The 21,583-nt window shown below is 38.2% G+C and overlaps 1 pseudogene; it reads left to right on the top strand.

Annotated features, from left to right (window-relative positions):
• The first annotated feature begins 1,160 nt into the window (after window positions 1-1,160).
• On the top strand, window positions 1,161-1,956 carry LOC118650458 (annotated as a pseudogene).
• The last annotated feature ends 19,627 nt before the right edge of the window (window positions 1,957-21,583 follow it).

The raw sequence follows: 21,583 nt of genomic DNA, 5'->3' as shown, positions 1-21,583 counted from the left end.
AAATGCATAATTTATTTGTTTTTCTTATTTTGTTACATTTCATTACCATAGTCATGACTATGCAACCTATGAATGCTAACCAGCCATGTGTTATGGAGATATTCCTCTCAGTTTCTTAAATAAAGCCAGTTTATTTAAGTAATGAGTTAGAGATGTGCAGTTTCTGTATATGCTATACAGAACTAGGGACATTTGTGGTCAGTGGAAGGAAAGTATGCTAGGCCTGTTTATCCAACTATATGCTGCAGGCTAAGTGACATGTTTGGAAATTGTATTGGTACTAATAATAACGATATTAATATTAATAATAGCATGTGCTTGCTTCATGAATTCTGATTAATCTGTGCCATATTCATAGATAGCTTGGCTTCCCTGGTAATGTTTGTCATGGTACCAAGCAGAAGAGACTAATTCCAAAATTTCAGCATATTTGGCCTATAAAGGAAATAAAAAGCAATATTTGAAATGTTCTTTATACTAGTGATAGCTATGTTATTGGATATATTCTAAAGTCATTGTGAAAAATAATATCATAGCTGTTGTCTAACTTATGTTGGATAAAATATTTGTATTACTATATAAACCCCCAAAAGTAAAAATGAAAAAGAGTTGACAATAGCATTCAATGAGCACAAAATCTCAAGAATAAATTACCCACATATTAGTTGATAATCAGTATTATCTCGATGTGATTTAATCAATAATTCTAAAATACTCATCTTTGACCAGGCACTTTGCTAAGACCTGGGGATATGTAGGTTGATCAGTATTAAAATGTTAGGGGTACAAAATAAATAGAAAATGTACATACAAACTCAGCTGTTTATAAATTTTATGAGCTATGAAAGGTATCAACAACAACAAAAAAATGATAAAAGACCTAAGGAGAAAAGAAGGCTTGTTATTTTGTCCATGAAGATGGCAATGAAAACAAAGAAGGAAGCCCCTGGCCCTTCCCAAGTTGAAGCTACAGCAAAGGTTTTGAAGGCAAGGAAAGTGAAGAAAGGTGTCCTCAGCCATTCAAAATAAAGAATATCCACACATCACTCACCTTCCCACACAGATGGTAATGCGACTCTGAAGGCAGTCTCAATATCCTCAGGAGACATAAGCATGACCACTATACCATCCTTAAGTTCTCTCTGACTGCCAAGTCAGCCATGAAGAGGACAGAAGACAACAGCACACACGTGTTCACTGTGGGTGCCAAGGCCAACAAGCACCAGATCAAACCAGCTGTACAGAAGCTCTATGATGTTGATGTGACCAAGGTCAACACCCTAATTAGGCCTGACGGAGAGGGCATACGTTTGGCTCCAGACTATGATCAACAGAATTGGAATCATCTAAACTGAGTCCAGATGCCAGATGGCTATTTCTAAATATAGAATTTTACGACCTTTTCCCCCCCTCTCCCTCGTTTTCTCCACCCGAAGTGGTGTGCATACTCCTAGTAGTGGTTGCGCACTCAGTCCCTCTGTAGTACTCTCCTTGCCCTTTTAGCTTGGCTGGCATTCTGTTTAAGATATTTTTGATGTGAAAGACATTAACCCAGAGGGCAAGAAGTTTGACCGAGTGTCCCCACTGCATTGTGAGAGTGAATCTTTCAAGATGGACCTTATCTTTGATGTAAACATTCAGATTTACCCTGTAGATTTGGGTGACAAGTTCCAGCTGGTCATAGCCAGTACCTTGTAGGAAGATGGTACCTTGGATGATGGTGAATATAACCCCACAGATGATAGACCTTCCAGGGTTGACCAATTTGAGTATGGAATGTATGGAAAAGTGGACAGGATTGAGGGAGACGAAACTTCTACTGAAGCAGCAACACATCTCTCTGCCCACGTGTCCTAGGAGGCCCAGCTCATGAGGCTGCAGGGTGACGCCAACAACCTGCATGGATTTGAAGTGGATTCTAGAGTTTATTTGCTGATGAAGAAACCGACCTTCTGAGCCACCTGGGAAGCCAAGCTTGCTGCTCAGTCACTCAGGTCATGGGCATTTGTTCAAGTCCGAGTTGCAGTTGCTGTTGTCCTATTCAGGAGGGGCTGGCTCTCTGTCCACTGGGGTAGTTCTCTGCCTGGTCTGGACTCAATAAGAAGCTGTGAGAGACCCAGCAGGAGACTTTAAAATGAACCAGAAGTTGTATTTGTGTGTATGATTTTTTTTAAATTAAACTTTACTTTTTTCAGAAATAAATAAATAAATATAAAATTTTACACTGAAAAAAACAAGGGAAAAGAAAACTTTAGTAAAGAGTTATCTTTTGAGTTAGTTCTTGAGGTCCTTGGTTTATATTTTTTCTTATTAAGATAGGGGAACAGAGATTCTCAGAAACAGTATTAGAAAAGACCCAGCTTATTGGTAGCAATGGAAAGTAGTTGCTGAAGCATAGGTTAGAGACTGAATATTGGATAAAACTGAGGATGGAGTAAGTTGGGTCCTATTTTGAAGAACTGTAAATCCAATGATAAAATTATCATTAAATATCCATTATTAATTAGAAGTTATGGGATGATTTTAGGAAGAGAATGGCAAGACTTACTTCCCTTTTTAAAAATATAACTTTAATTTATGAAAAAATTGATTATAAGGTAAAAGGAGGAACCTTAAAGAGTTATCATCTGAGTATATGATCATGTTAGATCAGAAAATTTTAGTTTAATGAGTAGAAATGTCTGGAAGGAAATAAGAATCATTGGAGAGAACTCTGACAGGTGTTTGTTGCATTTTTCAAGGCAGAGATGATGGCAGTTTGAAAGGAATTTATAGAATATCTGCACATGGATTAGATGTATGTCAGGGTGGTGAGTCATTAGGGCAAGAAACAAAGAATGACTTTTAAGTTTGGAATGGAAGGTCTGAGTGGATAACTTGTAATATGAAAGGGAACACTGAAATATGAACAGCTTTTGGGAGGGTGAAGATAGTTAATTCTGAAAATCATAAACCTGAGCTACTTGTTAGTTGTTTAGACAAAAGTAGCAAGTAGATGTTTAATTGACTTTAGGTCTGATGGAGTTTATGAAACATTATGTCTGGATAAACAATCCTAGGGAGTGTGTGTGTGTGTGTGTGTAAATTAGTTTTAAGATTTAGATCAGTGGTTCCCAAACTTATTTGGCCTACCGTCCCCTTTCCAGAAAAAATATTACTCAGCGCCCCCTGGAAATTAATTTTTTTAAAATTTAAATAGCAAGTAAACAGAAATATTTATGTGTTAATGTTTCTACCTTTTTCGTAAAATATAGTAAAGAAAGGTGTAAATTAGAAACATTGAAGTTTGAAATTATGAAACTATTTATTGAACTCAGAATAGAAAGGTAATACAAAAAAAGTTAAAATAAATGCACCTGTGGCCATCACCGCCCCCCCTGGATCTCTGCAGCGCCCACCAGGGGGCTGTAGCGCCCACTTTGGGAATCACTGATTTAGATCATAAGACTAGATGAGGCTATCTGGGAAGTACAGAAGAAAACAAAGACTGAGAACCAAACCTCAAGTCACCAAATTTTACTTCATATTTTTTATCCTTACCTGAGGATATATTTTTATTGATTTGGAAGAGAGAGAGAAACATCAATGGGAGAGAGAAATAGCGATAGGTTGTTTCCTTTATGCGTCTCCACAGGAGATCGACCCCACAACTTAGGTAGGTACCTTGACCAGGAATTGAACCTGCAACCTTTTGGTGTACCAGAAAACACTACCACCAGCTGAAGCATCTGGCCAGGATAGGTTACTGATTTTTAGATTTTAGAGGCTGGGTAAAGGCAAAACATTAATAAAAGAAACAGATATGTTGGTGAGGTGTATAGAAGCTGAGAAAAGAAAGCAGACGATGAAGACAGTGGCCAATGTTTTCAGATGCTGACAGTTTGTGTGAGAAAGTTTAGCAACATGAAGATAATTGCAAACTTAAATTCAGTAGAGATTTGTAATAAAAACTAGGTTGGTATGTATTGCTAATGAAATGGGAAAGTGGAAGTTGTGAACGTAGATAACATTTTCCAGATGTTTAGATAAGATGGGGAACAGAAAAATCAAAGAGTAGTTAGAGCATACTGTTGGGGATTTACAGTGTCAATCCATAATATGCTTCCCACATAAATTCAAAATAATTTAAAGGTAGAAACAGGAGCCAAATACATGGAATAATAATTATGAAACATGGCACTACTGATTTTTGGTTGGAGGATGCTTCCAAATGGACTTGCTAAAATGCTCTGCCACATTTCACTCACAAAAAGACTAAACTTTGCAACAGAGCTCTTGAGGAAAAGTCTTATTTCCTCTATAGACACCCTTATCCAAACTGTTGCTTGATTCCAATAGAGGGTATGTGGGATACGTGATCTGCTTAGTCAGTAATAGATTAGATCCACCCAATCAGGAAACCAGAGCAAAGACGAGCTACCAAAAATATGACTCCTATTGAATATTTATGACTCATCCATACTCAGCACTGAACTCTTTTACCTACTGGTTACAAATTTGGGTCATCCAAAGTTTAGTTATCCTCTTTGGAAAAGAAGAACATAAGTCCATCTTGGTTATCCTACTCTTAGGTTCCCAAAAGGGTCAGTGTAGAATCTTCCCTGAGAAAGAAAATAGCACATTAATTTATTATCAATCCCACCCTGTATCCAAAGCAGACAATTTACTTCCTGTCCTGTTACCATCTCCAACCACGCTCTTCAGTTAGCTTGACCATTGTCTCCAATTATATTAAGGGACATTAGCTATGTAATGTCAGCAATATGCAAGTACCCTCCATTTGAGTAGCTCCTTTATTATTCTGAAGGAGGGAAAATGCATATCTCTGTCCTACACTACCACTGCCTCCAATTCATTCTCTGGATATCCACCTTATTTTCCAGCCCAATCAATGTAAAGTCAATAGGGACAAGACTGTAGTCCCAAAAAAGCCAGATTTATGGACCTATCTCAGAGAGAAAGACTATATACAGGAGGAACTATGAGAAGTCTCCCCGAAGGAAAAGTATTATAGGATTTGGGACAAGTGGCATTTAGGTGAAATCTAAATGAAGCAAGGTTTTCATAGGCCGAAAACAATGCGGGGCTTTGTGTAAAGGGGTTTCCACTATGAGGTCTGAATTGGAAAGTGGATCCAGAACCCTGTTTCCATGGAAACTACAAAAATTGATGCTGCTGCTCTGTATCAAAATTACTTACATACATAGGTAGTTGTGGCATGTTTTATTCTTAGTCATATGCTAGCAACCCACCAAGTTTTTGATGGTATGACTTTCAGATGACAAAGTATTTTAGTGGTTAAGTGTTCAGTAGTCACTAAAGAAGGGGATCGTTTTGATGCTTTAACCCTTTGCAGTCGTATTAAATTTGGACATGGGTGTCGTACTGGTCGGAATTAATTTCCATTGAAAGAGCAGTGATACATAACATGCAAGATTATGAAGGATAAACAGATTTATTAATTCTTTTTTGGAACTACGTCACTACTAGTAGAATCACTACAAACGTTTTCACTTTCTACGTCAGAGTCAGTATTCAAGGTGCCAAAATAAAACTCTTCACCGTTACTTTCAGATTCACAGTGCACTTCTTTCGGTAACCTTCTTTTTGCCATTTTGGAGTATTATTTTGAAATATCTTAACAAGCGAGAGCGCCTAATTACTGTTAAACGTAATTTGTAAAGCTTTATTTGAAATTCTGCGAAGTATCTCTGAAGCTTGTCGATTTCTTCACTCTCAAAAGGCAACTGACTCGCCACGGTGTTTTGCATGGTGAGTGTGGAACGACCGCGTTTGTTTATATTGAGTTTCGAAATCTCCGATTTGTCGGGGCAATGTTTTGGTTCATGACAAGGTCGCTGAGACACTTAAGAGCTTTCAGAGAAATTATGAACTGATACATGAATGAATAGAGTTAAGATTCGTACAGTTCCTTGCTGTGGTGGCTGAGAGCAGACATACTACCGGAACGGTAAAAAAGCTTTGGTGGCTGAGAGTAGACAAACTACCGCAAAGGGTTAAAGTAGCAGCATATCCTCAGTGATACATCATTTTATGTTTGAGCTGATCTTGTCTGATACCCTAGCGGCTTAGCCTAATGAATAGGAGGGCCCATTTTAACTTTCTCAGCATGTGCCAGTTTTAATTTTTTTGTTACTAATTGTTTTACATGTCATGATCACTTTATTTGCCATTTTCTCAGGCTGGAATGGTCTTGCCTTATATATTCACATTTGTCACTCCTCCACCCCTAATTACCCCAAAGTCATTGTCAGTTCAACTTTCTCATCCTACCTAAAAATTTCAACTTAAACGTACCTCCTCTGCATTACTTTTTTCCTTAGGCCTTATCACTATTTCTTTTCTAACTGCAGGAAGCAGGCTCTAAAAAGACCCCCGATGATCCTCATGGCCTTGTGGAATCTTCTGTCCTTTAAGGGTGAGCAGTACTTATTGACTCACTTCTGACAACCACCCTACCCAACAAACAAATACACATGGGCTTGTTAACTTACTGAAGTTAAAAAAAAAAAAAGAAAGAAAGAAAGAGTGATGAAGTGGGCATAGGTGTGGCTGGAGTGGAGAACAAAAAGGATGGCTGCAGCAAAAAAGGATTAAAAGGTAAACTGATTATATCCTCAAGGACCTTGTAAGGCCAATCATAGGAACTTTATCCTATGGGCAAGGAAAAGACATCAGAGTTATATTTTATTTCAATGAGTTAAATGACTATTTCATTTCTAGGAAGGTAACCAAAGACAACATTGCTCATGAATCAGAGGAGAAACATTAGAAATATGCTAGGAAAGATAATGGGATTAACTTTAAGCAGTCATAGTCATGATCAAAGATAAAAAGGAGTAGATGGACAAAACATTTCAGGGATAAAAGTCCTCACGCTTTTTTCAGAATCAGTGAATTTATTATAAAATAATATGAGAGTGAGGAACAGAGAATGATTTGGACGTATGTCCTTGGGACGCTGAATCTGGTTATAGTTTCTGTTTCAATCACAATTTACAAAACAATTTTATTTATACTGCTTTCTGTTGTTTCATCAACCTTGTGATAAGTTAATATGTATTGAATAACAAATAGGATTTACACACTACTAAAATGGCTCTGACCACTACTAAATCATTTCTTTATGAGATGCTATACAAAGTCACCTTTTTTCCCTTATGAAGTAGATGTTGACTTGTGTTCCCCTCTTCAAAGATTATATGTATGTATATGTACATGTACATACACATACATACTAGGGGCCCAGTGCACAAAGATTCATGCACTGGGGGTAGGGCCCTCAGCCCGACCTGCACCCTCTCCAATCTGGGAGCCCTCAGGGGAGCCCTCTCCAATCCAGGAGTTTCTGTCTGACTTTGCAATCATATGAGAGAATTGTCTGAGACCCCCAACCCAGTTTGGTTTGTTGCTCACAGAATAATAGAGACATTTTCTTTTCTTTGCTTCATTGGTGGAGATTTCCTGGAAGTTTTAGGATATCTTCCCTTTAATTTTTCCTAGACACTTTGATTTTACTTATGTCTCTCACCTTTGCTTTCCCTCCATCCCCTACCACAACAGCAACTTGCTCCAGACTCACTTTGCTCTAGTGTCTAGGAGATCCGTCTGCCAGCAGAACCACTATTCCCAGCATTCCTGGTGCTCCCTGCACTCTGGGTTTCCACTTCCAGTCCTGGGGCTGCCACCAGGACTACTATTGCCAAAATTCCTGATGCTCCCTGCGCTCTAGGTTTTCCCTTCCTGCTCTGTCTCCATCCCATGACCTCCAACGGTGCCAAGTCCTCCAAGCCACCAGCTCTCCCTCTCCGCTCTCCATCTAGCAGCTTGGGGAGCCAAGTTCCCCAAGCCGCTCCACTCTCTGCTGGCTCTCCCACTCTGCTCTCCGCTCCAGCGGCTTGGGGGAGAAACTGAGGGAGCCACGCACCCCCCCCCCCCCGCCCCAAGCTGCCGGCTCTCCTGCTCTGCTCTTTGTTGGGTTAATTTGCATACTCACTCCTGATTAGCTGGTGAGCGTAGTGGAGGGATGATCAATTTACATGTTTCTCTTTTACATATATAGACTAGAGGCCTGGTGCACAAAAATTTGTGCACTCGGGGGGGAGGGGGGGTCCCTCAGCCTGGCCTGTGCCCTCTTGGAGTCTGGGACCCCTTGGGAGATAATGCCCTGCTGGCTTAGGCTTGCTCCCGGGTGGCAGAGGGCAGGCCTAATCCCTAGGTGCAGACCCTGGTCGGGCTCAGAGCAGTGCCGATTGGGGAGTTGGGGCACCGCCCCCTGTCATGCACAGAGCAGGGCGGATTGGGAGGTTTAAATGCCACCCTCAGTCATGCTCAGGGTAGGGCTGATTGGGGGTTGGGGCACCGCACCCTGTCACACTCAAGGCAGGGTCGATGGGGAGGTTGAGGCGCTACGCCCTGTCACACACAGAGCAGAGCCCGTGGGGGGAGGGGGGTTGGGGTGCCGCCCTGTATCACCCACAGAGCAGGGACGATCAGGGGGTTTGGGCGCAGCCACTCTCACACTCAGGGCAGGGCCGATGGGGAGGTTATGGCTCTACCCTGTCACACACAGAGCTGCAGGGCAATCAGGGATTTGGGGAGCTCCCCCTATCAGGCACAGAGCAGGGCTGATCAGGAGGTTGGGGTGTCTTCCCCTGTCACGAACAGAGCAGGGTGGATAGGGATGTTGTGGCCCCGCCCCCTGTCACACACAGAGCCGCAGGGCAATCAGGGGGTTTGGGCGCTGCCCCCTGTCACGCTGATCTCGGTGCTGGGAGGCCTTGCGGCTCCGCTGATCCCGGTGCTGGGAGTCATATTACCCTTTTACTATATAGGATAGAGGCCTGGTGCATGGGTGGGGCTGGCTGGTTTGCCCTGAAGGGTGTCCTGGATCAGGGTGGGGGTCCCCACTGGGGTGCCTGGCCAGTCTGGGTGAGGGGATGATGGCAGAAGCTCCCAACTGCTCCTTTTTTTCTTTTTATTCTGGGCCTGCTTTAGCTCTGGCTCCAGCTCTGAGGCTTCTGCTGCTGAAAGCAGGTATCTGGTTTGTTTGGGTTCTATAATCGAAACAATGTATAACTCCAGCTCTGAGATCCCGGGTCACTGAAAGCAGGTTTCTGGGGTTTTGTTTAGCTTCTATATTTGTTACAATGTTTCAAACTGCAGGCTCAGAGGCCGGCAAGGCAGGCGGGGAACGTTGGAGTCCTCCATCACTGAAGCAAGCAAGCCTCATGTTAGTTTCAAGCTGCCTGGCTGCCGGCCGCCATCTTGGCTGGCAGTTAATTTGCATATCTCCCTGATTAGCCAATGGGAAGGGTAGCAGTCGTACACTAATTACCATCTTTCTCTTTTATTAGATAGGATTGTCTTTGATTCTCCCCATAATACTAGATAAATGGGCTTTTACACAGAGCTTATTTAATGGGCATGCATGCAGTAGGTGATGTCTGGATGCCCCTGAAAAAAATATTTAGATAGTACTTCTCAAACTTTAATAGTATAAATCATCTGTGGATTCTAATAAAATGTAGCTTCAGATTCAGTGGTTCTTGGATGGGGCCTGAAATTCTGCATTTCTAGTAAGCTCCCCATGTTGTCAATGCCATTAGTCCATGAACACACTTGGTTAGAAATGATTTCGACTAGATCCACATGCATGTCTGTATACACACACGCACACACACACAGACACACACCAAAGTACATTTGCTAAAAGCAGGTGTGCCTTCTGAGACAATTACAATGTATTTTATTTCAATTTTAAAGTTATAATCATTTCTCACAGGTTTCTAGGTATCTATAGTTGCTGCCAATCATATACATCCCCTTTCAGTAATATAACTGCATTGCACTTACATCTCAGTTGTAAGTATCCCCCTGAAGGTTTTTAAAAATGTTAGTGGTCTTTTTCAAGAAGAGATCTTATGAAGAACCACAGCCTTGCTGCTTGTTTATTAATAGTTTTTTTACGGACAACTTGGATGCATGCCTCTTCACTTTGCAACTATTTTAAAATTAAAATTACTTTCAACGCATTTTAAATATTTCTCTGGAGATAACATCTGCTTGGAAGCAGAATCCTTAACTCTCCTTTCACAGGTCTTTTTTTATGATTCCATAGCCTTATGCGTTTCCTTAATAGTCCAAAGTTCCACACATAATCCAAGTGTGCACACTGGACAAGTCAGTGCATTGTTTTAAGTAAGTATCCACACTGAATAATGTGCATTTTCCAGGATTCCTGTTGCCACTCATGTGAATGGTCCACGTTTTGTTAATGTTACACATGCTATTTCTGAGGGCCCTTTTATTGCAGATTGCCCTAATGTTCACATTCTTGGTTTATGTCTTACCGGACATTAATTTTGTTCCAATGGCTTCTTTCTAAGAAGGCACTTCTCACTCTTGGTGGTGGCTGCTGCTGCTGCAATTAAATTCTTCATGGACTCTGTACTGTGCCTTCCAGTTCTCTTCTTCAGATCTGGAATATGTAATCTTAATACATCATATTTATCAAGTATGTTTAAAGGTCACTTGTATGACTACAAAAAGGTTTATTTTCCAAAGAAGATTCATTTAGCGATAGGCACACACACACACGCCCACACACAAACAAGAGTAGCCTGCAAATGTTTGTGTCCATGACCCACATTAAAAATGGTAGCTAAAGCTTTGTTTTTCATCTGAATGAAGAACCAAACAGTGCAAGAGTTCATCAGCTCTACCTTGAATCTTTTCCTCAATTTTTCAAGGCTATTTAAAAGAACAAGCTTTAAACAGATTTCGTATCTCAATTGACTGAGATATAAGAGCAATTTAATAATTAGACAGTAACGATGAGCCACAAACAAGTTGCATTTGTTACTGAATTTTTGCTCAGCTATATCTACCAATTACTAAACAAAGTGGTTTCATAAGTTGATGTGTACTATAAAAAATAGCATGCATTTTAAAAATTATAATATTTTTTTCCATTCAAGTTCTGATCCCTCTCATTGCCCTCTTAATCAAATGTCTGTATGTATATTGGATAATATCTAGGACCTGCACTCTATTGAATTAGTCAATTTTACTACCTGTCCCAACATATACTGTCTTAACAACTTTAGCTTCATTACAATATTAATAAATGTTGGGACAATCCCCCATCTTTATTTTTCTTCTTAAGTAGAGTACTTTTGTACTCTTGGGTACAGTTTCTTCAGAAAGGGCTTTTTGACCTCTCCTCACAAAATTGTGAATGATAGAAATGAACCTAGAGATCAGTTGGAAAGGAAAAATCTTTAAAATATTGGGTTTATCCTTACATAAAGTTCTTGTACATATTCAACTGCATGTTTTTGTTTGTATAAGTGGTATTACTTTTCTTAAATGTATTTTGCATTCTGTATCAATAGTGAATACAATTGTAAATGACAAAATATCCTTCATAAAAAGGAATCTTTAATTTTCATGTACCTAAATTTATCCATTCTTTCCTTGTCATTTGCTCTATAAAAATTTTACCCAAGAAGTTTCTTTTTGCCCCTAGGACACAATAAAGTTTTTCTTAATTTTCCTTTATTAACTTTACAGGTTAACCTTCAGAATTAAATATTCAATCCATCTAGGGTTTCTTTTGTTTGTCATGTTCGATTAAGTTCCTTATTCTCTATATGAAAGTGAGGTTTCCTGATGTAATCTACTTAATCTCTCCATCTTTCCTCAATGATTTTTGTAACACTTTATCATAGATTAAATGCTGACATATGCATGGTCTGTTTCAAGCTTTCCATTCTTCCAGTTGGTTTATCTGTGTTCTCTATCATGACAAAATTAAAAACATATGACTAATATTGTACTATGTCTTACTGTTATATTATTTTAAAAAGTTGATCAGGTTTTCTGTGTGTACATGCTTATATTTATTAAATATTTTAGATCATTAGAGCATTTTTTTAGATTTATCAAAAATAAAATAAAAATCTGGAATGGGGATTGCATGGAATTTATATACATCTTCAATGGAATGGGCCCAGTCTGATGTGGCTCAGTTAGTTAAAGTGTCATCTGAGAACAGAAGAGTCTGGGTTTCAATTTCCAGTCAGATCACATACCCAGGTTGTGGGTTCAATCTCCAATGGGGATGTATAGGAAAGGCAAACAATCTGTGTTTCACTCTCACATTGATGTCTCTCTCTCTTCCTTCGCCTCTTCCTTCTTCTCTCTTTATAATCAATGAAAAACATATCCTCGGGTGAAGATTTAAAAAAATGTGCTGATTGCCCTACCCGACTTTGCTCAGTGGATAGAACATCAGTCTGTGGACTGAAGGGTCCCAGGTTCGATTCCGGCCAAGGGCGCATGCCTGGGTTGCGGGCTCCATCCCCAGTGTGGGGTGTGCAGGAAGCAGTCAATCAATGATTCTGTCTCATCATTGATGTTTCTATCTCTCTCCTTCTCCCTTCCTCTCTGAAATCAATAAAGAAATATATTTTTTTTAAAAAAATGTGCTGATTGATGCTTCTCTGTCTCTGGATCTGTTTTTGTTCATCAGTTTATGTTGTTCATTATATTCCATACATGAGTGATCAGACCATCAAACCTCAGAGAGAAGTTAGGGGAGGGTGGGGGTAAGGGGGAGAGATCAACCAAAGGAATTGTATGCATTCATATAAGCCTAACCAATGGACACAGACAACAGGGGGTGAGGGCATGAGTAGGGGGGATGGAGGGATAATGAGGGGATAAGGACACATATGTTATACCTCAATCAATAAAGAAATTTTAAAAATATCAAAAAATTTAAAAAAGAAGCAAAAAAAATGTGCTGGGAAAATTTTTAATAGCAAAAATGGATTACCTAGAGTGGTTCTCAACCTTATGGCCCTTTAAATACAGTTCCTCATGTTGTGACCCAACCATAAAATTATTTTTGTTGCTACTTCATAACTCTAATGTTGCTACTGTTATGAATCATAATGTAAATATCTGATATGTAGGATGGTCTTAGGCGACCCCTGTGAAAGTGTCATTCGACCATTAAAGGGGTCGCGACCCACAGGTTGAGAACCGCTGATCTAGACTCTACAAATTATATCTTCAAATTAGCAACAAAGTTTTCAAAACTATAAGTGGGTTCACTGAGAAAAGAATGTGTATAAAGAAATGTATATGTGCCATTTACAAAATAAGAAACCAAAAGAGTCAGTAAATATCTGAAAAAAATGTTCAAAATCATTGGCATTTAAAAATGCAATTAAAGCAACACTGGAATATCATTTATACCTCGATTACTGTCTAATTAGAATACTTTATAATTCACAGTGTAAATGGGGATATGTGAAATTGTAAAGCTCCTTGTCCATAAGAATATCTTTGAAATGCTCCCAGAAATCCAAATGCAATATTTTATGCTCAGCAGAAAATAAGTGTTTTTTCGTGTTCCAAAATAACTTAGATAATCAAGCTCAAGAAAAATCACATCATACGAAAACATGTTGCCTCAAACAGTAACACCACTTTTAATTTATCTTGCTCAATAAAGGTAAGGCATGCAGATATCTTGGAATTCTGGAAACCCATATTAAGATGATTTACTAATGCATACCTCACACTGATAAAAGTTTAGACATAAACTAATTTTTATTAATATAAACAATTTGGAGCAAATTCACTATGCATAAATAGTAGGTATGCAATATTTTCCTTTTTTAAATTACCTTTATTATTGAAAGTATTGCAGATGACCCCTTTGTTTTGTTTTTTATTCCCCCCCCCATTGGCCTCCTCCCACCCACACCTGCCCCTCCCAAGCCCTCGCTACACTTTGTCTGTGTCCATAGGCTATGCATATATCCATATAAATTCCCCTGTCAATCTCTCCCCCTCACCCCCCATATACACATCTCCCCTTTAAAATTTATTAGTCTTTTCTGGATCTATTTTGTTCATCAGTTTATTTTGTTCATTAGAGTCCACATATGAGTGAGATCATGAGATACTTATCTTTCTCTGACTGACTTATTTCGCGTAGCATAATACTCTCCAGATCCATCCATTCTGTTGCAAATGGTAAGAGTTCCTTCTGTTTTACCGCCATGTAGTATTCCATTGTGTAAATGTACCACAGCTTCTTTATCCACTCATCTTCTGATGGGCACTTAGACTGTTTCTAAATCATAGCTATTGTAAATTGTGTGGTTATGAACATAGGGGTGCATATATCCTTTCTGATTGGTGTTTCAGGGTTCTTAGGATATATTTCTAGAACTGGAATCACTGGGTGAAATGGGAGTTCCATTTTTAATTTTTTGAGGAAACTCCATACTGTGTTCCACAGTGGCTGCCACAGTATGCATTCTCATCAGCAGTTTACTAGTGTTCCTTTTTCTCAACATCCTAGTCAACACTCATCATTTGTTGATTTGTTGATGATAGCCATTCTGACAGGTATGAAGTGATACCTCATTGTCCTTTTAATTTGCATCTCTTGGATGATTACTGACTTTGAGCATTTTTCATGTCTCTTGGCATTCTGTATGTCAACTTTGGAGAAGTATCGATTTAGGTCCTTTGCCCATTTTTTTTTAAAATTGAATTCATTTGTCTTCCTTTTGTTAACCTGTATGATTTCCTTATAAGTTTTGGAAATTAATCCCTTATCAGATGTATCATTGACAAAAGTAGAGCTCTCCTAAGCAGTGGGCTCTGTTTTCACTTTGTTGACGGTTTCTTTTGCTGTGCAGAAGCTTTTATTTTGATGTAGTCCAATTTGTTTATTTTTCTCCTTAGTTTCTGTTGCCCTAGGAGTTGTATCTATAAACATATTGCTACGAGAGTGCCGGGGTCCAGCCCAGCGGTCCAGGAGTTCCCAAAGGTATGGACGGCGTCGGTGAAGAATGAAGGACACGGAGGCAGCATTCAGATGATCAGCATATTTAGGTTCTTTTTTATTGTCCTGTTACAGCTGTATTTATACTATTTGATACTATAAGCGTGCCTCTATAGTTATAACATGGTATGTTTTAGTTCCTCCTTTGACCCTTTACAGTTCCTTGTTTTATGTTTATAGTTTCTTATCTGACCTTTGCTAAAAATCTTATCTCTATCTAGCTCTGTTGATTTTAATCTTATCTGTTGTCTATGTTTCTACATTCTATTCTAAAGGTTAGTCTCTGTGTTTCATTATAAGGGCTAGTTTGTTATTCCTATTCCAAGGTAACTATTCTACTGCTCTACTTTAAGCTATAAGGAAATAACTGAAGGAGATTTTCCTATTCTATGGCCTAAGTAAAGGTTATGTCCTCTTAGCTTTGCTGGTGGTCTTCCTTGGGACTGTCCTGCATCGGCGGGTTTTTAGGGGTATAGGCTTTGGTACTTTCTCTGGTGGGTAGACCCCTGGGGATGTGGGCCTAGCAAGTCCTAAATTTATTGCTAACAGTCTTAGTCTAAGTTCCTCATAAGTAGTACATGGTATTTCTGTAACACTAGGGGGTTTTACTGATTTATTCCCTTCCTTAGTCCCGTTAATTTCTAAATCCAGGGAAACATTCCCACATGGGGAAACAACCTTTCTCGGGGAAGTGGCCCTGGTTAGAACACATAGAGCTAAGAAGGGGAGCAAACATATTAAGAACAGTATGCCATATATGCCAGGTCCTTAGAACAAGTGCTGTGCAGATGTTTCTTCCCTGCAGCGACTGTGTCAAACAGCAAGGATGGACCAGCTTCCAGCATGAGAGTTGTCTGAGATTTTGAGGCCTATGGTGTCTTCTAAAATTTTTATGGTTTCGTAACTTACATTTAAATCTTTTATTCATTTTTAGTTTATTCTGGCATATGATGTAGGTTGGTGGTCTAGTTTCACTTTTTTCCATGTACCTGTCCATTTTTTCCCCAACACCATGTAATGAAGAGATTGTCTTTACTCCATTGTATGCTCTTGCCTCCTTTGTCAAATATTAATTGATCATAATGGCTTTGGTCAATTTCAATGGTCTATGTTCTGTTCCACTGATCTATATGCCTGTTCTTGTGCTAGTACCAAGTTGTTTTGATTACAGTAGCTTTGTAGTATAAATTGATATCTAGTGTTGTGATTCCTCCAACTTTGTTCTTCTTTCTCAAGATTGCTGTGGCTATTTGGGGTCTTTCTTTTGGTTCCATATAAATTTTTTTGAGTATCTGTTCTAGATCTATGGTTGGTATTTCAATATGGATTGCATTAAAACTGTAGATTGCCTTGGGTAATATGGCCATTTTAATGATGTTGATTCTAGCAATTCATGAACATAGTATATCCTTCCATTTGTTTATATCTTACTCTTTCTCTTTTTTCAATGTCCTGTACTTTCCCAAGTACAGGTCTTTTACCTCCTTGGTTAAGGTTATTCTTAATTAAGTATCTTAAATTTTTTGTTGCAGTGGTAAGTGGGATTGTTTGTTTACTTTCTCTTTAGGAGAGTTCATTATTGGTGTATAAAAATGCCATCCATTTCTGGGTGTTAATTTTATATCCTGCTACATTGCCCAATTCATTTATTAAATCTAGTTGTTGTTTTTTGTTGTTGTTTTTTTTTTGTAGATTGTATAGGGTTTTCTATGCATAATATCACGTCAACTGTGTATAATGAGAGTTTTGCTTCCTCCTTTCCAATTTGGATGCCTTTTATTTCTTCTTATTGTCTGATCGCTGTGGCTAGGCCTCCCAGTGCTATGTTGAATAAGAGTGGTGAAAGAAGATATCTTGGTATTGTTCCTATTCTTAGGGGAAATGGTTTTAGCTTTGCCCATTGGGTATAATGTTGGCTGTAGGTTTTTATTATGTTGAGGTATGATCCCACTATTCCCACTTTGCTGAGAGTTTTTACTAAAAATGGGTGTTGAATTTCATCGAATGCTTTTTTCTGCATCTATTGATATGATCATGTGATTTTTGTATTTCAATATGTTTATGAGATGTATCATATTTATTGATTTGTGAATATTGTACCAGTCTTGCATCTCTGGAATAAATCCCACTTGGTCATGTTGTATGATCTTTTTAATGCATTGCTAGCTCTCACTTGCTAATGCTTCATTGAGGATTTTAACATCTATATTCATCAAGGATATTCTCTTTCTTTGTAGTGTCTCTATCTAATTTTGACATTAGGGTAATGCTAGACTCATAAAAAGTCTTGGAAGTGTTTCTTCCTCTTGAAGTTTTTGGAATAGTTAAAGGAGGATGGGTGTTGGTTCTTTGAATGTTTGGTAAAACTCCCCTGTGAAGCCATCTGGACCAGGGCTTTTGTTTGTGGGGGAAAAGAAGGGTGGGTAGGTATTATTGCTTCCATTTCATCAGTAGTTATAGGTCTATTCAAGTTTTCTGATTCTTCTTGATTGAGTTTTGGAAGATCTTCTAGACAAAAAATCAACAAGGAAACAATGGTCCTAAATGACACACTAGGACAGATGGAACTCATTGACATTTACAGAACATTTTGCCTCAAATCTACATACATTATTTTCAAATGCACATGGGGCATTTTCAAAAATAGATCACTTATTAAGACATAAGCTCAATAATATTGAATTCATATCAATCATCTCCTCAGATCACAATGGCATGCTATTAGAAATCAACTATAATAAAAACACTCAGAAACACTCAAACACATAAAGGGAAAATAGCACGTTATTAATCAAGAAAAAACTCAAAAACTTCCTGGAAGCAAATGAAAATGGATACACAGCAACCTCAAATCTATGGGACACAGTGAAATCAGTTCTGAGAGGGAAGTTCACAGCACTAGGGGCCAACCTGAATAAATGAGAAAAACTCCTAATAAATTATCTAACCCTACAACTTAAAGAATTCAAAAGAGAACAACAAGAAAATCCCAGAGTAAATAGAAGAGGAGAAATAATAAAGATTAGAGCAGAAATAAATAACATAGAGACTAAAAGAATGATACTAAGATCAACAAACCCAAGGGCTGGTTCTTTGAAAAGATAAACAAAAGTTATGAACCTTCAGCCAGACTCATCAAAAGAGAAAGCGAGATGACCCAAATAAATAAAATCAGAAACAAAAGAGGTGAAGTAACAGCTGAATTCACAGAAATACAAAGGATTCGGAAAAAAATACTATGGAAAAATTTTCCAACAAGGTGGACAACCTAGATGAAATGGATATATACCTAGAAAAACACAATCTGCAATATTTTCTATAAGCATTGAGGGAAACTAAACACAAGTAAAATACAGATTTGCATCTCTTAGTTATGGTGCTTTTTTATTTTCTTGGCTCTCATTTAAATTTTCTATTTAATCAGAACTAATTTTATACTTTACAGTACATTATTTCTGTATATGCAGCATCAAAAACTTTCATTCACTTACCTGAAAGCAACAAAAAAATCTTTTTTCTTCATGATAGACACTCATGTCATTATGTAGTGTGTCATAGTAGCAAAGAAATGAATATTGAATCAAAGTACAGATCAGCGTGACCTGGACTAGAGGAAAGAGTGGACATGATAAGAGGATGACAACTCAAACAGAGTCAAAAGGAACTATATAAAAATCAAAGCAATAATGAATGTCACTAGACACAATGAGCTCCTATTATCAGTAGGTGAATTGAAATCTCTTTTTTTCTTTGAGGGGTGAGAGTAGAAAATGACAAGAGACAAGTAAAACTTGGGTAGTATAGAAAAAAGTATTTCTTTGTAGACACTTTCTTGTTAAGAATTCCATTTCATTTCAATTAATTTTTCATATGTTCTCACTGATACACTTGTTCTTCCAAAATTGTGTCCATTTACTATAACTGTCAAATTTAAAAATAATATTTACAATGATTGTTTTCCCTAGTTTATAAAAATGTTTCAAAGAGAGTATTTGTTATTTCTCAAACTAACTGAATTATTTAAGTCAGGTGCCTGATATTATTAGTAAACCTATACTGTACTTTAAACAGTTAAATTTGAAAGATTTTCTAAACAAATAACTGAAAGATCTGAACAAAAACCTAGTTCTTCTTAATCCAAATGCTGTGTTTCTGCCATGATCACATCTTTATGATATTATCATTGAATTTTTAGTAGTTTAGCTAATTCAGCAGATATAAAATAAATCTTATTTAGATTTGCATTTTTAGGTAAGAGAACAGTAAAGGATTATCATGCTAAATCTGGCACTTTTTGATGGTGTTAATGATGTTCTCTGAAGCAGTTCAAAATGCAATCATTTGTGTTTACTACATACATTTTAATATTTATATTCTTTAGACAAAACAGTTCAAGAATTACCTTTTTAGGCCAAAAATTAAAAAGTGGCAACATGTTAAATTTAATTTTTGTAAATACAGAAGTAAAAAATGGACACATATGTAATACCCTTTGTAATACTTTAAGCAATAAAAAAAAAAAAAAAGAAGTAAAAGATATTTTGGCTCTAGTAGTCTAAGTAAGAAAAATGAAATTAGTGAGGGGACAGTTTTAGCAAAGTGCCAAGAAATTCATAAATATATTTTGAACAAACCAGCAGATTAAACTGCAAAACAATTTGGGTATAAACGAGAAATTTATTTGGGGGAATGACCTGGTGAGTTAAAAAAAGAAAAAGAAAAAAGAGGAGGCAGGGAAATCACACTGGCAGAAAAAAGAAGGAAAGAGAAACACTAGATGACAAAAGAGGAGAAGCAGTGGAGGAAGAGAAAAAGATCTGATAAGGAAACCAATCTTTCTTCACTGCAATGTCAATGACCAGCCTCTGTGATGACAGGCGGCAAGTTGTTGAAGATATTCAGTACTTAATTATGAGTAGGATCAAATCCACCAAAGGAACTATTTCTCCCTCTTCTCTTTCTTCCAGTACCGTACTTTAATATCCACAGACTAAGACATTTCTCTTTTTATTAATGCCCCATGTCCTTCTATTATTGGAGGATTGCATAGGTGGAATTTCTCCTTCACTAGTGGGAGTGGTGTTCTTGGGGAACAGCTGGAATAAGCATTTCCGGAAGCCCACATGGGAGGATGAGAAGTGGTAGACAGGCTTATTTTTGTGAAATTATATTCCTCAGTTTCCAAAGTCGCATTTCCCTTAAACCAGTCCTGGAAAAGGAGCAGCTGGGGCTTTAGTAGAGCTAGAAGCAAAACCAGAGTCCAAAGTTTCCATCCCATGGTGAAGCTGAATCCAGCAGGACATTGAAACAGGAACTTTAGGGGTAAAATAGGACAGGTTTGGGGTTGTTGTGTGTTAATTTTCATTAGTTTCCAGGAAGTTTTAGATTTATTTCTTGATCTCATCGGTAACACATTAATTATTTAATATACTATTTAGCCCCATGTGTTTGAAGGTTTTTAGGTGTTTTTACTATTGCTGATTTCTAATTTCATTCCACTGTGATCTGAGAAGATGGTTGACATGATCTTCCCCCCAGGCAAAGCTACCTGTACAGCTAATGCCTGCATGAGGAAGATGGTCTCCACAGCGAGGCAATGACTCAGCACAGGAAACCAGGTGTCTGCCTTCTGAGTTCTAACCCCAGAGCCCCCAATCCTGGCTTCTGCTCACTCAGCTCCTGTCCACTCAACCCTTCCTCTGCTGGTGCACAAGATGGGTGGCTCCACAGGGAATTTTGTGCATTGGCCCCTTAAGAGGATGCCTGGTCTTCCAGCTGTCTCTGCCTAGCCAACAGTAACTCTGCTGCTTTGCATGATGTTATGTGGGTACCCTTCTCTGTTCTAGTGCTCTCTGCTGGGGGGCCCAGCTTGGGGATTACATCCAAGAGTTCTCCTTGGCAACACTTCCCCACCCCCATGTCTGAGATCTCTCTTGGGACTTCCGTTGCAGTCTGTCCAAGCCCAGCCTGCCCTTTCATGCCTCTTCCCCTCCCACGAGTCCCTATTCAGTCTCCACTTTTGGTCCTCTGTTACCAGGGTTCTCTCCAGCAAGTCTTCTGTTGATTATTCAGGAAGTTTTTCTACATTTCAGTTTTAATTCCATTTGGGTGTTGGGAACATGTTTGTGCAGCATCCACTTACTCTGCGGCCATTTTTAATCTCTATATTTCTTACTTAATATGGAGCTGTTGCATATTGATTCAAAGAACCATAGGAATGGCTGGGTAATGCATTTGTATTAGAAATGTATAGAATGAATTCAATCACCATTTTTTCATTAACTTTGTGTTTATATTTATATTTGTTATTATTATCATATCTGGTTTTTAATTTTAAGACACAAAAACATTGTATTCTGAAACTCCCTCATAGACATTCTCAAATTCCTACTTTATCAGTAATTTCACCTATTTGGTTGAAGTAAAAAAAAAAAAAAAAAAAAAAAAAAAAAAAAAAAAGACTTCTCTAAAGTCAATATATTCTATTTTCCCTTTAATCATAATGAATAAATTTTTTAAAAGGGGCAACACACATCCATAACAACAATGACATCAACCAAGGTAACAAACCCCGTGTGACTGAGAAAGCATACTTCTGATATCTTGGTGCTTTACATCACTTTTAGATCTCAGGCTTCTGCCACCCAACCCCAGAAGCATGAAGATAGGTGAAGAATTTTAGCAATTCAG

Source organism: Myotis myotis, unplaced genomic scaffold, assembly GCF_014108235.1.
Source record: "Myotis myotis isolate mMyoMyo1 unplaced genomic scaffold, mMyoMyo1.p scaffold_m19_p_3, whole genome shotgun sequence".
Taxonomy (NCBI): Eukaryota; Metazoa; Chordata; class Mammalia; order Chiroptera; family Vespertilionidae; genus Myotis; species Myotis myotis.
The sequence above is the reverse complement of the archived record's forward strand: the minus strand, read 5'-3'. Positions and strand labels throughout refer to the sequence as shown.